Raw genomic sequence first — 19,063 nt, forward strand, 5'->3', positions numbered from 1 at the left:
TAAAAAATACATAATTGTACAGGTATGATCAGCTGTTCATCCATCTTGGCAAAAATTTTGATCTCTGTGCTTTCTGTACATATATATTACAAATAATGATCTTGAGAGTGTAAAAGATGTGACACAAAGAGCCTATGCGTTTTATATCCCATACCATTTTCATTCGTGTGCGCAAGAGCTGTTTACTCCCACTGACAATCCCACATGCGCTGTAGGTGGATATTTCACAGACAGACACCAGGTACTGTATGTGTGTGTGAATATATAAGTGAATTAGTGGTCAAATATGTTAAACTATTGCACTTAAAAACAAACTAATAAATATATGCAAAGATAGATAAACAAACAAATAACAACATTAATTTAGTTTTTAAGCACCAATAACAATTTTGCATCAAATCAGCATCTAAGCCTGATTTCTGAAGGATCATGTGACAATGAAGACTGAAGTAATGGCTGCTGAAAATTCAGCTTTGCCATCACAAATAAATTATATTCTAAAATATATTAAAATCGAAAAGAGTTATTACGATTCTAATAATATTTCACAATATTATTGTTTTTCCTGTACTTTTTTTTGATCAAATAAATGCAGCTTTGGTGAGCATAGGATAAGGTCTTTCAAAAACATAAAGCAAACATTAATATTTTTGACTGGCAGTGTGTTTGTTTAAATTAAATTGAGTCAGAATACACAGTTATTCTGGATGGCTGTTAATGCATGCTGTTCGGTTGGTGTAGCTACCATTATGGTCTAAGTGAACCGAACTAAGCTGACCAGACTGTCTTCTGGCAGTTTGATATCTGGCTACACACAGGCTGAGGAGAAGACTGTCCCTCTGTGACAGATTGAAAGAAAACACACACTGCTGTCCAGTGGCAGGATGGAGAAAGAAAGAAACAGATAAAGAAGGGGGAATAAGTAGAGTAATAAAAGATTTGGTGAGACGGTGAGTGCAGCGCTAACACTCACTAACCTCTCCCGACCTTTTACACACCAGAAGAACAAGGTTCAGAAAATTGAGCCTCTGCGGCTAGCCTCTAGTGTCACGGCCATCCACACTTCTCCATTTAGTCTAGCCTAACTGAAGAACCAATCAATATTCTTTCTCTTTCCCTCTCTCCTCCGAGACACCTTTCTGCACTCAACGGATGGGGAGGGGATTCGCTGTGAGGGAGTAAGGAGGCGATGGAGGGCCGCAGACAGCTGGTGATTCCCCCTGTGAGAAACAGTCATCAGATTAGAAGCAAAGTATGTGTGTGCGAGAATTCAGGAGGAAGGCTGCGGAATTGCCTAATAACCCTTTCCTGCATGCTCAAAACTACAGAAGCATGCATCAGTGGGACACTCCTCCTTCACACGAAATTTGCAGGTAATTCAATTGCATGCAAAAATACCCGCCATTAGTGAGCGATCTGAATGCCCTCTCCCTATCAAGACTGTTATTTCCACCGTAAATTATTCCGTTATTAAGAATTTCAGTGTCGTCTGTCGGATTTTGGATTGTTTGAGCAGCAGTGTTCTTTGACCATTGCTGTTTCTGATTTCTCAATGTTCTGCCTCGCTCCTGAGTGGGACACGAGCAGGTTGTTGCCTGGGCAACAGGATGCGGCGAGCAAAAGAAGCTGATTAGAGATGCCAGGGCAGTCCGAGGATGGTGAGGTGATTGTAAAGCCATCTTTCTCTCTCTCTCTCTCTCTCTCTCTCTCTCTCTCTCTCTCTCTCTCTCTCTCTCTCTCCTTATAGACAAGGCCATCAGGCAGGCTGGAGAGAAGCCAGCGCAAAGGTCCTCTTCTCACTCACCGGATCCTAGTCATGAGGTGCAAGCTAAAATCACTCCATAATGCTTATCTTTCGCTTGGTTTCCTACCTCTCAAGTTATTCGTAAACGCATGGGCAAAAATTCACTTTTGCCATACCTGCATTAATCGAGAATGTTTGCTTACTTCAAATAATTCTGACAGCTGATAAAACATTTCCTTTTATTTTAAGGCATCTATTCAATTATTCAACTTTTTCCGTGCATATTCATGACAAGCTGGGCAAATCATTGTTACTTGTGGGAAGGAGATGGGTAGTGAAACTATGTCAATCAAAGAGTTTTATTTTATTTTTTTATTTTTTATTTTTAACTTCATATCAAATCATACAAACGGACATAAGTACAAGATTGTGTGTACTTAACAGCTTTAGTGAGGGAAATAACTACAAACCCACGAAGCTTTGGCAAATAAAATAATCTAATAAAAAATTACGGTGAACTATAAAACAATTACTTTAAAGTTGATTATATTGAGAGAAACAATGTATCTATGTTTATTGCACAGTAATATTTAAATATTTTAAAACAAAGTGAGACTCAATTACGTTATTTGCAGTGCTTCATAGGATCGGGTGTTTCCTGCAAAGCTTGACTTTTTTTTTTTGTACAGCATTATGGGAAATGTAGTTTTTCCATATATATATATATATATATATATATATATATATATATATATATATATATATATATATATATATATATATATATATATATAGATAGATAGATAGATAGATAGAAAGATTAGAAAGATAGAGAGACAGATAGAGAGATAGAGAGATATATAGACTTTGATGCACACTTGTCTCCATGTCTCTGGTTAGTTAAAACAAATGATGTCAAACTGAATGGAGGAGAAAGTGTCAAAAATAGGAGGTGGTAGGTAGGGTTGTTGAAATTAATCGTTGAATGTAATCGATTATAGCATGACGTCATTCGCATACATGCATGTCACGAAAGTATTAAAAGTGCACATTCTATTTTTAAATCAGAGCTTGGCTTTTTCCTGTATATGCCACATTTTTGCATTAGAGACAAACGCTGTGGGCTTCATTGTACAGAATATGTGCTGTGAGACACGTGTGCATTGCTTGACAGAGCTTCCATTCACTTTTATAGTCTTTTAGTTTAGAAATGCTTTCATTTCTGCCGTTTGGAATGCAGTACGTATTAGATGCATGAAACTGACAGACTTTCTCATGTGCGCCTTGACTTTGTTTGTCCTGAAGCTCCTGGCTGCGGTTAAATGCACTTGCATCTACTTTTATGATACAAAATTGATGTAAACACAATCAGTTATGTTTTCAGAACAGGACAAAACATCTGATATTTAAAAAAAAAATAGATATGTGCATTAGTGTGAATGCGGTCTATTAAAGCTGCAAGTGTCTATGATCTCATCAGTAATAATCAAATGGCAATAATGCTGCGAAAAAAGAAAAACCCATAACTATGATTATCTGTAAACTTTTGATACTTAAAGAACTCTCAAATACTGAAAGTGCTTCTTGTTTATCACTTGAAATTTCCCCGACACCCCTTATTACTTTACATTTTCTTCTATGTTTTAAAGCTATATTTACTTTAAATTATTAAAAATAATTAATTATATATTAACATAATTATTTAAAACATAGCGTTTATATAAAAAAAAAAAAAAAAAAAAAACGTGATGCACTGTGATGCATCATGATATCGAATTGAATCGAATTGTTGACATGATATCGTAATCTAATTGAATCGTAAAACCAGTGCCAGTTCACACCCCTAGTGGTAGGTGGGTGAATGAGCAGAAAATGCACACCACAACTCAATGGTAAATAAATAATGGCATACATGAATAGAAAAACAGAGTTTGACACCTACAGCGGTGCTTTATTGCTCCGTTTCACTCAATCATCCTCTTTTTTTTTTTTTTTTTTGCATTCCAACCCCTTTTGCTTTACCTGAGAAAATAACACAAAGGAGATCACTGTCTCTGTCTTAGTCATTGTGTTCATATTCCAAAGATAATTATCAATGCAAACATATAATTAGTCTTTCAAATACGGGCTTCAAAATTAAACGCCTGTGAACTAAAAGCAACCTGACAAATCTTAATCTGGGCAAACTGAGAAAAACAATGCATTGTATTCTGCGCTGTTCTCATTAAGATGACAGACATCTCGGTTCACCTGGAGAGTGCGGTGTTAATTTTGCTCACTCACACCCTTCATCCCATTGATCTTTCTTCATCAGTTAAGCCAGTAACACAGACTCATTAGGAATGTTTAAAACACTGAAGTTAAGGCTAATTAAAGGCTCACAGTTTAACTATCTGCAGATGTTTTGGGTGAGTTAAGACTCAAAGAAGAAAAAATGATTTTAAAGAATGAACAGGAGGGTTTTGTTAAGAACAGGAACGGGAAAGGTTTTTGCATAAATTGTGCACTGACCTTTAGCGAGCACTGGCGTCTCATGCATAGTCAAGCACTGAGATTTTACCCTTGTTAACTACACTAAAATTAAAGACCTCACGCATGTAACACACACACACACAGACACATTCACAAACTTAAGGTCTCCCCCTCAAAGAATGACTGTGACTACATAAGGGAAGGAAACCTTTAATAAAAAAAGCTTTGTGTGAGCTGCCTACAAAATCAACATTTTACCACATGTTGTTCAAAGTCTATGTTGCCCTCTAAGATACCAGCTCTTTGTACAAATTGGCACCAAATCAGCATATTCAAATGATTTCTGAAGGATCATGTGACACTGAAGACTAATTAAATTAAGATTTGCAGTTTTAAACTCAAACGAATCAGCTGTGAAGCTCATTCATCCATCCATTAATTGATGTCCACCTAAGATTAACAGCCAGTACACAATACTGTTAATACGATTTCTAGGTAGGTAAAGTTTAGCAAAACTACTTACTACTTCAGTTGATCTACAGTATACTCTATATTCTATTCTGAGAAAAATAGAATGGCAAACATGTCAAATAAAAGAGCCTGTGAAATGCACATGCAGTCTGCGGAGATTCATGGGCAGAGAAAGAAAATAATTTGAGGGAAATATCCGTTGCACTTCACGTATACAGAGTTTTTATGATGCCCATTTTGCTGCTTACTTAGTGTTCCAAATCGGTCACTTATGAGATCGCATATCAGTTAGTATGTTGCTCTAGAGTAGGACAAGAGCAGAAAGAGAGAGACAGAGGAGTTGCACAGGAGGACAAGGCTCTCTCCATTTCAGTGGCAAAATTCAAGCTGAATCTTATCTCTGAAAGAGTTGAAAAAGATAAAAAATAAAAGATAAAAAGATAAAACATGTTTGCGTGGTTAATAATTAATTGCGTATGGCATATTTCATCTTTAATGTGCATCACTGGGGGCTGACTTCACCCACACACCCCCAGAGGCATAACAGGAAGGACACAGAAATGACAGTGTGTGTGTGTGTGTGTGTGTGTTATTAAACATTAACTTTTTGAGTTTATAACTAGGATACATAAAAGCAACAGAAGAACAGTCATAGGGAAAGGACTTCATTGAAACAACTCCCAGTACTTCGGTACCAACTTGGTACTAAAAAAGGAAAATGTTACGTTTCCAATTACCCGGTCAACCCGGTTCTTGATGGACTAGCCGAAAAGTGCGCAGATGTGCTCTCTTCATAAAAGCAGTGAGATGTGTCGATATCAAAATGAGGAAACATCAAACTAACAAAACACTATGAAAGACAGAAACCAAGATCAAATGAAAGAGTTCAAGCAGGTAAGTCTCATTGTATTTCCCATACATTGATTTATTTGTGACGGTCTGCCATAATAACAGAACTGACCACAACAAATAGATTTTCCAAAAGTCTTTGACTTTGTTGAAATAACATTAGCAATGCACGAGTCAAAGTCGAAACCCGGCGCGGGTGTTTTTATATCACTGTATTTCTGGAAAAAAACAACAGTGTTCAGAAAATTATGGATGTCATATTCATTTCATCTTGCTTGTAATGCTTTTGTAAGCAGCGTTTGTGAGTGCAGGTTCAGCACTTATCTAATTACAGCCGTTACCAAGGAAACCTCTCTCAAGCTCCTCCTACTGGCAGAGAATGAATTTGCATATATATGCCGCCACAAATAGAGTGTGAGTCTGTTCTGTTATGAATCAAATATTATCAAATTTGAGTCTCAGATTGAAATGATTGCTTTTATTAAGGTAATTAATTGTTAGCATAAGAGTGGTTAATGCTAATATAATGAGCATTCAAATGAAGTTTCTTTATTGACTATGCTCCTATAAATGGAAGCTTTAGCCTAAGTTCTGCCAGGAAGACTCAATCACTTCGTCACTAATTACCTTCATCATTATCCAATCACGTCTTTATACTCCTGTATAAAAGATCGTACTTACACATGTTTGAGTTCGCAGATGCCAACGCGACAACAACCGCAGATTCCGACGCGATTGTACTTGCTCAAGCTGTTGTGTTTATTCATCTACTTGCTGTAATTAAGTTCGTGCCCCGCAAACTATCTAGAGTTTGACGTTCCTCTAAGATGCACACGGGATCGTTGGCTTAGCTCCGTGTGGCGGCGATCATCTGCAGTCGTTTGTGTTGGATGATTTACAAGCTTTTCTCGGCAGAGGATGTGAACATTGGCGGAGTTCCGTGTGCTTCCAGGCCAGGGTTGCCAGGTTCTCAAAACCGCCAGTTACTACTATTTAAAAAAAAAATATATATATAATAATAATAATAATAATAATAATAATAGCCCAATCGCGTTCAAAAGGGATTTATCGGTAGAATTCACATTCTATGGGCTATATATAACACTATTGGGGTCACCTCAAACCCAGGACTGAAAAGGCATCCCACAAAAAAAAAAAAAAAAAAAAAAAAAAAATATACGGTCTTGGCAACGCTGGTGCTTTCCGAGATGTCGCGTCAGTGCTGCTTGGGTCTCAACACCTGAAAAGACTCTGGTCTCAATCAACAAATATTCATCTGTACGCTCACGTGAACCTGCTCGAATGAAGTCTCTCCGGACTTTGCCTCCATCACTTCACAAGTCTACAGCATTATAAGTATCATTTCGTTCTATGCACTTGCGGCGCCTGGGCATTAATTTATTCTCTGCAAGGATTTATACTTACACGTTCAAATAAAGCACTGGGCGTTTCGTGCTTGTTTATCTAGCAGACTTGCACAGCATAATTAAGATGTTGATCATAGTGCATGCAATTTTCTGAATAACTTCTTCGTAATGAGGCACTTTAAGGCTCATCATAAACGCTACAATCTTCATACTGATAAAGATTTTTCGCATTTCTTAAAAAAAAAAAAAAAAGCGCTGTCTAGCACACTTGAGATTCGCTGTTTTAATCCTATGCTTTAATATTTGTTTATTCAGTCTTTCATTTGCGTTATTCCTGAAAAGTTCATACTCTAATGGGATTCTATGGTTGCAGATGCAGGGAACCGCTGCTCTCACCTCATCTTTACATGGCTTACTCTTGAGCTAGCGAATTATGAACACTGGATCTACCAAGCTGATGCGTATGGACCCTTCTTTTGAGTCGTAGGTAAGATTCGGCTCAATGCTCAGTCAGCAGGCATATATTACTCCACGTGACACGAGTTGCTGCTGACCTTATTTCAGAGTAGTGACATATCTCCAGTTTAAACCGAATATTAATTAGCAGGCATGGTTTGTTTGCACTCCTGGTCTCCGTCTCAAGGCGCGGTCACACTAGACTTTAAACATGCGAAATTATTTCGAACGCCACTGCGAATATGGGCGGGAGCAAGATAAAACAGTCTCCCCTCAATTTTCACAAGATGGATTATTATGTTCTAGCACTGTGTCTTTTGCAACGGCGTCGAAAGCGTTTTATATTGTAACGTTACTCTGTATCTCTCTATAAATATATACACCCTAAGGGGAGAAGGGGGAGAAGAAAGCGAGGAAAAAAAAAAAAAAAGTTATAAAACGTTGTCATTCCAATGTATCACCTGTTCCCGTCGACACTACAAACCATGCAGCTTCTTTTCTTTTATAAATCTTTTAATGTATTATAAAATGGGACGCTGCGCAACAGCTAAAGTTATATAGCGCTTCCTTTTTGAATTTTTGTACAGAGAGGTCATGCAGCAATGTATCGCTCTTCTACTGGTCCACATTCTCACGTTTTCAAATTCCCTGGTCAGAGTTCACCAAACTTGAACTTTGGAACGCAGCGAAATGCAAAATTTTCGCATAAGCTTGCGTTTCCGGTCCGACGCTTTCGCATGCGTATGAATGGAAGTCAATGGAGAGAAAAGTGCAGTGTGACCGCCCATCACCCATAACTAACTAACGGCCGGAGGGGCGCGTTAAGTAGGTTCTGCTCATGCTGTCAAACTGACGGCATCAGAAAATTATTCGTTACAGGGTGGAAATATTCAGAATTTGATAAGATTGCTAAGACAAACAATGTTTAATTGTTTACACCAAGATTAGCAATGTGTGCTAGTAAGTCAATTCGATTTATGCGTATTTTAAACTTAACCTCTGATACCTCAACTTAATATTATAAGAGAGAAAAAAAAAAAAAAAAAAAAAAAATTGGGGAGTGACAGTTAAGGGGATAAGCTACAATCAAGGCTTGTTTATATTCGCGCATCTACTGGTGTTGGTTCATCACTCTTATTCGGCTGTTGCGGCTTTCACTTTACACTTTTAAACTTTCAGACAGCTGTGCCCTCAGCCAACCCGGATTCTTCAGTCTGCCCTCCGTTAGCAGACATAATACTAAACGAAGTGCTACGTCAGCTGGAAATCACATTTCTAAGGCGTCGCTCCCTCTACAATCAAGCCTACACGTTTGCATGGTCCGCTTCTAATGTTTTTCCTTCCAATTTTTGCGTTCCTATTCTAATTTCGACCGTTGCTCCTTTCTTGTCCAAAAAAAAAAAAAAAAAAAAAAAAAAAAAAAAAAAATCGCAATCTTAATTTCTCTATTCGCAGACTCCTTGCCAGCATCTAAATTTTATAATCAAATTTTCAAGCCTTTTGGTTATTCAGTTCTATTACTACTTGAGGGGTTAGCTAAATCTTCCAACAAATTAAAGACAAATGTCTGCCTATTACCCTGCCCATATTGCAAAATGAATTACTTCCATCTGCTACGGCCTTCCTTCAAAGTACCTCAATATTCTTCTGGAGGCAGTGTTTATCTGCTTTCTACAGGTTATGCTTCCAGGGGAATTCACTTCAAACCAATCAATTTGATCCTGCTCGCGGCATTTCCTTCAGATCTATGATTCGGACCAAAAATTCTTCACACTCTCCTCAAGCACTCAAAAACCGATGTGCAAGGTTCTGGTGTCACCTTAACAATTCTAAAATCAATAATCCTGTCCCTTCTCTGCATGGTGAAATTTCTTAAAAATCCGACCTAGAATTTCTAAAACGCACCAGCTCTATTTTTCCTAACGGAGCCCCCTTTCCAAGGCTGTTTAGAACTCACTTAACCACTGTTCTCAAAGCTGCAGTCTATCTACTGGCCATTCATTCAGAATTGGGGCAGCTACTTCAGCAGCTGAATGAGGGATCTCTACATCAGCTGTTAAGATCATGTGCAGATGGTCTTCCGAAGCATTTGAATCATACATCAGACCTGATTCAAAACCATAATTGAAGCTCAGCAAGCTCTCCTGTAACTAATCAGGTAAATTCATGCAATTACTGGTGGTGGTGTTACTATATCTGTATGGTCTTTCAAGGCCTGTCTGTGTCTGGCCTATCGTGGCTATTTCTGTACGGTCTATCGAGACCTGTCCGTGTCCGGCTATCATGGCTATTTTTCTGTACGGTCTATCAAGGCCTGTCCCATGTCTGCCTATTGTGGCTATCTGTGTCTGGCCTATCGTGGCTATTTCTGTACGGTCTATCGAGACCTGTCCGTGTCCGGCTATCATGGCTATTTTTCTGTATGGTCTATCAAGGCCTGTCCCATGTCTGCCTATTGTGGCTGTCTGTGTCTGCCTATCGTGGCTATTTCTGTACGGTCTATCGAGGCCTATCTGTGTCTGGCTATAATGGCTATTTCTGTACGGCCTATCGAGGCCTGTCCGTGTCTGCCTATCGTGGCTGTCTGTGTCTGGCCTATCGTGGCTATTTCTGTACGGCCTATCAAGGCCTGTCCGTGTCCGGCCATCATGGCTATTTTTCTGTATGGTCTATTGAGGCCTGTCTGCGTCTGCCATTGTGGCTGTCTGCGTCTGGCCTATCGTGGCTATTTATGTACGGCCTATCAAGGTCTGTCTGCGTCTGCCTATCGTGGCTAATCATGGTCTATCGAGGCCTGTCTTGCGTCTGCCTATCGTGGCTGTCTGCGTCTGCCTATCGTGGCTAATCATGGTCTATCGAGGCCTGTCTTGCGTCTGCCTATCGTGGCTGTCTGCGTCTGGCCTATTGTGGCTATTTATGTACGGTCTATCGAGGCCTGTCTGTGTTGGCTATCATGGCTATTTCTGTACGGTCTATCGAGGCCTGTCCGTGTCTGCCTATCGTGGCTGTCTGCGTCTGGCCTATTGTGGCTATTTCCGTTGGTCTATCGAGGCCTGTCCGTGTCTGGCTATCATGGCTATTTTTCTGTATGGTCTATCAAGGCCTATCTGTGTCTGGCCATCATGGCTATTTCTGTACGGTCTATCAAGGCCTGTCTGCGTCTGCCTATTGTGGCTGTCTGTGTCTGGCCTATCGTGGCTATTTATGTATGGTCTATCGAGGCCTGTCTGTGTCTGGCTATCATGGCTATTTTTCTGTACGGTCTATCGAGGCTGTCTGTGTTCTGCCTATCATGGCTATTCTGTATGGTCTATCGAGGCCTGTCTGCGTCTGCCTATCGTGGCTGTCTGCGTCTGGCCTATCGTGGCTATTTCTGTTGGTCTATTGAGGCCTGTCTGTGTCTGCCTATCGTGGCTGTCTGCGTGAGGCCTATCGTGGCTATTTATGTACGGTCTATTGGGGCCTGTCCGCGTTTGCCTATCGTGGCTGTCTGCGTCTGGCCTATCGTGGCTATTTATGTTCGGCCTATCGAGGCCTGTCCGTGTCTGCCTATCGTGGCTATTTCTGTTGGTCTATCGAGGCCTGTCCGTGTCTGCCTATCGTGGCTATTTCTGTTGGTCTATCGAGGCCTGTCCGTGTCTGCCTATCGTGGCTATTTCTGTTGGTCTATCGAGGCCTGTCCGTGTCTGCCTATCGTGGCTATTTCTGTTGGTCTATCGAGGCCTGTCCGTGTCTGCCTATCGTGGCTATTTCTGTTGGTCTATCGAGGCCTGTCTGTGTCTGCCTATCGTGGCTATTTCTGTTGCTCTATCAAGGCCTGTCTGTGTCTGCCTATCATGTCTGTGTCTGCCTATCATGGCTGTTTCTGTTGGTATATTGAGGCCTGTCTTTGTCTGCCTATCGTGGCTATTTCTGTTGGTCTAACGAGGCCTGTCCATGCCTGCCTATCGTGGCTGTCTGTGTCCTGCCTATCGTTGCTGTCTGTGTCTGGCCCATTTCTGTAAAACTTAAGAAGTTTAATCTAACGTCATTATACTGGTCATGCTAACTCTCTTTCTATTTCTTCCAGGAACCTTAGGATTCACAACTGGTGGGTATACTTCATCTACTTTTTGGGGGGGAAGGCTGGCCCCGTCTGGAGGTCTCATAATCCACCTAATTTTGGGGGTCTGCTGCGCCCCTGCCTTCGTCTTCAGGCAGGAAATGCAGATTCGCTACCCTCGGATTACGAACCATGGACGGGGCCTTCCGCCAAAGAAATTTATAATTGTGCTCGCTGAGCTGTCAATAAATGTATGCTTCGTACATTCCTCTATCTCCCGAGTCTTTCTGGTAGAAATGGAAGCTTTAGCCTAAGTTCTGCCAGGAAGACTCAATCACTTCGTCACTAATTACCTTCATCATTATCCAATCACGTCTTTATACTCCTGTATAAAAGATCGTACTTACACATGTTTGAGTTCGCAGATGCCAACGCGACAACAACCTCCACCCTCCCCACCACCACCAGGATGGTCCTGTCCTTACCTTCCAGGGGGGGGTCTGCTGCGCCCCTGCCTTCGTCTTCAGGCAGGAAATGCAGATTCGCTACCCTCGGATTACGAACCATGGACGGGGCCTTCCGCCAAAGAAATGTATAATTGTGCTCGCTGAGCTGTCAATAAATGTATGCTTCGTACATTCCTCTATCTCCCGAGTCTTTCTGGTAGAACGTTTATTAGGGTAAAAAGGGTATGATTAATATTACTATTTTTAAGGCGTTTAAATGCATTGTGAATCTAAAATGTGTGTTAAAGAATGTACCAATGATTAACATTGTGTGATATCAGTCAAAAAGGCAGTTCTGGTTTAAAGCTAACTGAGTTTTTATTCTTGGCTTTAAAATGCAAAAGCCCCGTAAATATGTACACAGTTTGGATTAAATGAAAGTAGTCAATTTTTTTTTTTTTTTATTAGCATGTTTTTGTGTTTTGCTTTGGTACCGAAATTGGTACTGAGAACCGTGGATTTTCACTGGTATTCATACCGAATAATGAAATTTTTATACTGTGACAACACTACAACAAAGTGTATTTCTGCATCGCAGCAATGTGCTCTCAGGCTTGACAGGAACAGTAAATGATGAAGGAAATGGGGATGTGACACAGGAAGTAAAGAACTGACTGAGATAAATTAGTACAAGAGTTATGGTCATAAGAACAGAATAACACATGTTTTCCCCTTACCGTGACCTGTGTCTCTTGGTGGACATATTGGGAGGAGGCGCATTTAATTGGCAGTGTAGAGTAAGAGTGATGAGTAAGCCAACATGACGACTCTCCCCAACAACAGACACAAAAAAATAAACTAACCCCTACAAATCTTCACCATGGTTATCAGTTTAAAGCCAAAACTGCAATGTAATATATATATATATATATATATATATATATATATCAATCAATCAATATTAATAACACAATTTAACACGACTGATGTCTGGATTCAGCTATTGCATGCTATTTTGACAGTTACCAAATTCACAGTAGGTTTCGTAACTAAAGAATAAAATGGCAAGGCAATAAAAACGAAAAGCCCAATGAAGGCAATAAACTTCACTGTGAGGCTTTAGTTATGTCAAGAGGTCATGTGGACATATGTGACATGAGATCTTAGAAGAGAACAACTACAACTGCTGTTAGTTTGCTGGTTGGTACCCTGAGTCTTCACTCAGTAATCCGGGTCAGAACCGGCTTCAGTGGGCACAGCAGGCTGAACATGGTTGTGTCCCTCTCAGAAATTGATCTCGGCACGTCAGCCTGATAGAATGGAGCTGAAAGCTGATGCAACACACCGTGAGTCCTGCCTATGCAATCTTCTCTCTGACCTCCACGCTGAGCCAGAAAGTGAAGTGTGGCTGTACTTCTGCATCTGTCCTACAGTTGTCTTTGATATCACAAATGTACTTTATCTGACTTGTCATAAATAATAGTCTTTCATCAAAATGCAATAGACAATTATATTCCTTTCTTAAATGACTTTTCCCTCCTGATGACATGACAAGGGCAGTAGGCGGGGCTTAAAACTATTATCATAGCCCACTTTTAACTGCCCAGTCTAATTATAGTATAAAATTAAACCCGTCCATACTGAATATTTTAACTGCTGTTTTTAAGTAAGTTCCTATTTCAAATAAGCATGTATTTCAAATAAGACATATTTGTCATGTTCCGTTGCATTCCTGTCACTCACAAGTCCTCTCCCATGGCCTCATGGGATAGTAAAGTATCTATTTGATTTACATTTCAAAATCCAGCCAGAAGTAATAGGTTACCCATGTACTTTTTGGATGATGTTTTATAAATTCAGATGCACTGTTCTTTTCACATTGCTATTTTTTCACATTCTATATACGGTAGAATTAAACATATTCAGCCAATGTTTTAGTAGGAAATATGTATTACGGAATGTAAATGTGTCATTAAGATATGGAGTTGTGAAGTGCACCGACCCTCGTATTGAACAGTATCTTCGCACACCCTCACACTGAAAAGCCCACACAAAAACACATCTGCTGATGTGTATCATTAGCCCCAATGCTGAGGCTGGTCTTTGAGAGTGCTCTGCTCAAGCTAGCTGGAAAGCCTAATGAGCTAGCAAATAACTGCAGAGACCAAGGAAACACACAAAATCTGCACACACACTCGTGCTTAAAAAACTACGATGCGTGCATTGGTGGTCGTGCATGGTCTGTGGGCCTCACACAGCATCTGGGAGAATCAGAAGAGACAGAGGTGTTTATCTGCACTTTCCACTGTTGCACATGGCCAAATCAAACAAGACAAAAAAAGTTTCCTATTCTATAAAACCGCTTTAGATCAATTGCGAGCATCCACCTCATATCAAACCTGCTTTGTGCACAAAGAGCAAATAGAGAGAAAGAGAAAAAGAAAAAAAAAAAGCAAGAAAGTGCACGACGGAATTAAAATCGCAGAAGGAGACTAAGATTTGGCAGCACAAGAAATGCCGCTTTCAATCTGCCGTTGGGCGGCACAGGCCTAAATTCGAGCGACAGAGAAGTAACTGCAAAGTTCCTGCGAAAAGGTATTTGATCATATGGAACTGAAGGACACAACATGTGTATATAATAAATGGCAGAACCAGGGGAGATTATTTTGGTCGATTTACTTACTGCTCCAAAATAGGAGCAAACAACACTATCTCACGACCAATTCGTACGTATTTTACGAGGTGGCTTATTCGTACGAATTTGTACGACCTCACACGTACGATTTTATACGACCCCAGTGACGGTTAGGTTTAGGGGCAGGGTTAGGTGTAGGTCATTCGTACAAATTCATACGAATTGTGCAAATCGTAAAATACGTACAATTTGGCAACAATCGTATGAATTTGTAGGAGTGTGGTCGTACGAATTCGTATGAATAAGCCACCTTGTGAAAAATGTACGAATTGCCGTGAGATCGGGTTGGAGCAAATGTAGTTGATTATTCAATTACAGGCATTGCCCAAAATTTGATCAATGCTTTTACAGTTAAACCTCAACTTCCCATTTCTGACCACTGCCAAACAGTACTTTCCCTGAACCAGTCATGTAATAGGGTCAAAACTCCTCCCCTCAAACATGAAAAACTGTTCACTATAAAATCAAAACTCAAGTGGAACCAATCTAATGCTGAAAAATTCGAAGAAAACATGAGCAGATCTTTAAAAATCCTGGACGACTTTATGTCCACAGAGTTCACTCCAGACACTCCAGTAACATCCAGTCTTAATTATATATTTCAAACTCTGGCTACTATATCTAACATTAAACAACAAAACAAACATAGAACAGACAAACAAAAATAATATGTGATTTAATAACGAATGCAAATGTCTCAGCAAAGTATCAGCCAAACAGAAACTATGGCTTGCCTACTCGAACTGTTTGAAAAATTATAAAAAGGTAATTTGCAACAACAACAAAAAAAAAGATCAATATTATGAATAAATAGACCAAACCAATTTCTGAAATCTTTACAGGATGCCTGCTGCTTCTGCTGTCTCCCACAGCTGAAATGTGGGGACCAATATTAAAGTTTGAAAATGGAATAGAATTTTAATAGAAAGAACACAAATGAAATATGCAATAAAACATTTTAACAATGGCTGCATGCAGGGCTGAACTGGGCTTATACTCATTACACATTGAACAAAAAAAAAAAAAAAAAAAAGAAAAAAAAAAGAGCTGTTCTATTCTGGCATCACCTGAGTCAACCGGACACTGGATCTATTTAATATAAAGCCCTCCTCGCCAATGAAACCTCTACAGTGTCTCATCCTCTAAATATACTAAACAAATGAATGAAACTCAAGCTAAGTCTGACCCCAACCACAACCCAAACAATCATTAAACAAATGGACAAAAAAAGAACACAACTCTATAGTAAAAGCCAAACATCATTGTTATTTGGCCCTAAACAGAACCACCAAATTGGTAAATTACTTATCAATTAAACAGTTAAAAGAATGACCACGACTTAGACATAGAAAAAGGAATATTCTTGATACAGAGACCACAGCAATTATGCAAACACTGTGACCCGAATCAAATAGAGGATAAGAAACACTTTCTTCTTGTCTGTCCCAAGTACACCACTACAAGGGACTTTTGTCTTTTTTCACAATTTGAAGCGTAAAATTTTTTAAAATGACCCAGAGAAACTCTGATATATACTTAGAGAGGATGACATGGCAGGCAAACTAGCTACAAAATATAGATACACCATACACACAATATGAAACGGTCGATCCGTTGTATTCATCTGGCTTATTTGTCATATTCTTTATTGTATATTGTATATATTGTAATTATTATAATTAATATTAAATATAGTGTTTGCTTCTCTCTCTCTCATTTATTACTCATTTATTGTCCCCTTTATTACGTTGTTGGTGTAACTGTATTTTACTTATACTTAACATAATTCGGCATTACTATCATATAAATCTCATGCAAATAAAGCAACTTGAACTTGAGAAGAGAGGAGGTTTCATTTTATGATTGTGGCCTTGTTCGTATCTTTTCAGTTAGTGGGTATCAGCACTGAATCTTATAATATTAAAAACAAATCCTTCCAGCATAGTTTAAAGAGGGAAATATACGTATATGTATATTTTTTGAGTGCTGTTGCTAAGTAACCATCCATATTCCTGTTTTCACAAGATTTTCAAACACATGCATGCACAGGATTTCAAAGACATTAACCTCAAGTCCTATACATCACGCTATAATAGCGCTTCAGTGACAGCCATTATAAAGCTCAGGGGTGATACAAAGACAATAACACTTACCTTATGTTTTGATCATTCAGACAGAGCAGCATGCAGGAAAAATAAAGAGACATATTACTTGTAGCACTGACAAAACATAATTTGTGGCTTATTCTAAAGGTTATTTATTTATTTATTGAGATTCTTTAATTTGCATGCTGACAGCACTCTACACACAACACCATTTCCAGTGTTTTGGGTTTGATAAAAAGTAAAGACATAATTGTGACTTGCATTCTAGTGATTGCAGCGTTATTTCTATTTATGCTGACTTTATATTATACAGCTGTGACTTCATATGCACGAATGTGACTTAACATCTGAATGTAACATCATTTCTTGTTTTACACTTTATCTCACATTTGCCCATTTAATTTTTACCTAAAATTAGTTCTGTGTTTCAGCAATTAACATTGCTTAAACATAGCCATTTTTAAAAGTGTAGCATTTTAAACATAGCAATTAAACAATATAACAATAATGATAATATTTTTAAAATCTCAGGGCCCCAAACCGTCTTTCACTGCTATTAAGTTGGAGTTCAATATGTATTTTTTTATTATTTTTATTTTTTTTATTATTGAGATTATACTGAATAAACAACAGACACTTTTCAGCTACACAAACAGCACACCTTTAAAGTAGTAGCAGCTTTTCTTTCGACAATGGCACATGGTTTAATGTATCACCCAAACCTCATGGGCCACAATGCCTCACATGCATCATCATTATCAACCTACATGAGCCTTAATGCTCGATTAATAAAACTCCCGGCCCTCCTCTCTGCATGCACAGTTCATTCTTATGTTTCCGTAATGTACTTACAGCTGAACTGAAGCATAATATGTTTAGGTTAATTGTTCTGGGACACGAGTAAGCAATCTTTAGACATTTAATTAGGGTGTTTCATTCAGGGAGACCCCTTTAAAATGCATCGGAGAAGGCCGGTTTTGTCTTTGGGGAAGTGACACGACACTTGTTGCCTCGGGCTGCTTGGAGGCCTGAAAGCGATACCAAGGTTTGCGATGGGTCATTACAGTTTTATATTGTTTAATTCTAAGTTGGTCTCTAACCTTCTAACCACTTTTTATATATGTGGCAGAAATCAATGGAGGGCTAAGTTGCTGGCCTTTGAGCAGCCAGATGAGTCGGATCAGAGACAGACAATGAGAAAAACAGCCTTTCAAGGCTGCCTCGAGGAGAGAAGTGAGGGGGTAACTCTTTCTCTTAAGTTATTTTCAGCTTTCATAGTGCTTTTCAACAAATTAATCTTTATTTATGATATGTAGGGTGAGTCTGTGTGTGGGAACTGGTCACCCGTTCAGCTTTGTTCATTACCCTGCACAGCAGAATGAGCCGAGGGGAGTGTGACGGAGTGTTTGTGATGCTGTTGTGATTCATGAATATTTCCATGATTTTAAGAAGCTTGCTTTGCTGCTGCATTGCAGATAAAAAAAAAAAAAAAAATCATTTTCCTTTCTCTTTATATGCCTGAGAGCTGGGAGAAAGAGAGACATCTATGAATTTTTGTGCTTATGCTCTGAGTAGAATATAAACATTAATCAACTGTTGCAAAAACACCTGCTGTATGTTGTAACATCTATTAAAAGTGTTTTAATTGAGGTATATATGCATATCTAAATGACCAGTGCCACTATAAGTGAAACAGGTCTTAATCATTGACGTTGTGAAAACATCTGCACAGTGTCCAATTACAAGTGTACTACCAATCAGATCATCCTGATGGAAATTTACATATTAAGTAGACACCAGCACAGTTTATATATGCTATTCTAAACAGAACTTATATACAAACATATTTAAAAAGGAGATTCATTTAAATGCACCTAGTGATAAACATGGCAAAACATCTGCTTGATGTCATGTGAATATGAAAGAAACGTTTTAGCAATGTACTGAAAATGTCTTGGTAAAGTTCATCCTGCCTGAATAATCCTAACCTAGCTGTTCAGCAAACAGGTCAGTAAAAACACCAGTCTCAATCTGTCAGCAAACCAACACCAACGGCGAGCCCGAGTGTCACACTATAGATGAATGTTACAGTTTGAACAACATGGAGTGAAACAGCCATGTACTAAGTGCTGTAACTGCTGATAAACGATGCCTCTTCTATTCAAATGGCTGCTATAAGCTAAATTGCTTAATGCAACTACCACTGTGATTTTTGACAGCTAGATTCTTCTTGAAAAAGTTTCTACTTTCTCAAGAAAACAGAAGTGTGTGCAAGGATGAACCTCATTAGGAAACTTCCAAATGCTCATGTCTTCCACAAATGTACTGTAGATAACCAAGCATAAAGAAATGAGATCATAAGAAAATGATCTCAACACTGAGTTCACACATATTTATAGTTATATTTAGACGTAGC

The 19,063-nt window shown here is 39.0% G+C and overlaps 1 protein-coding gene and 1 long non-coding RNA gene across 2 annotated transcripts in view; one reads left to right on the forward strand and one right to left on the reverse strand.

The window, feature by feature from the left end:
- ctnna2 (catenin (cadherin-associated protein), alpha 2) overlaps positions 1 to 19,063 on the reverse strand; it is a 392,860-nt gene that overhangs the window by 171,832 nt on the left and 201,965 nt on the right. The gene's annotated exons all lie outside the window — the stretch shown is intronic.
- Positions 3,584 to 7,772, forward strand: LOC113110196 (uncharacterized). Its single transcript, XR_003293099.1, has 2 exons — positions 3,584 to 5,581; positions 7,277 to 7,772. It is a non-coding gene; the product is annotated as an uncharacterized LOC113110196 (long non-coding RNA).

Source organism: Carassius auratus, chromosome 1, assembly GCF_003368295.1.
Source record: "Carassius auratus strain Wakin chromosome 1, ASM336829v1, whole genome shotgun sequence".
Classification (NCBI taxonomy): domain Eukaryota; kingdom Metazoa; phylum Chordata; class Actinopteri; order Cypriniformes; family Cyprinidae; genus Carassius; species Carassius auratus.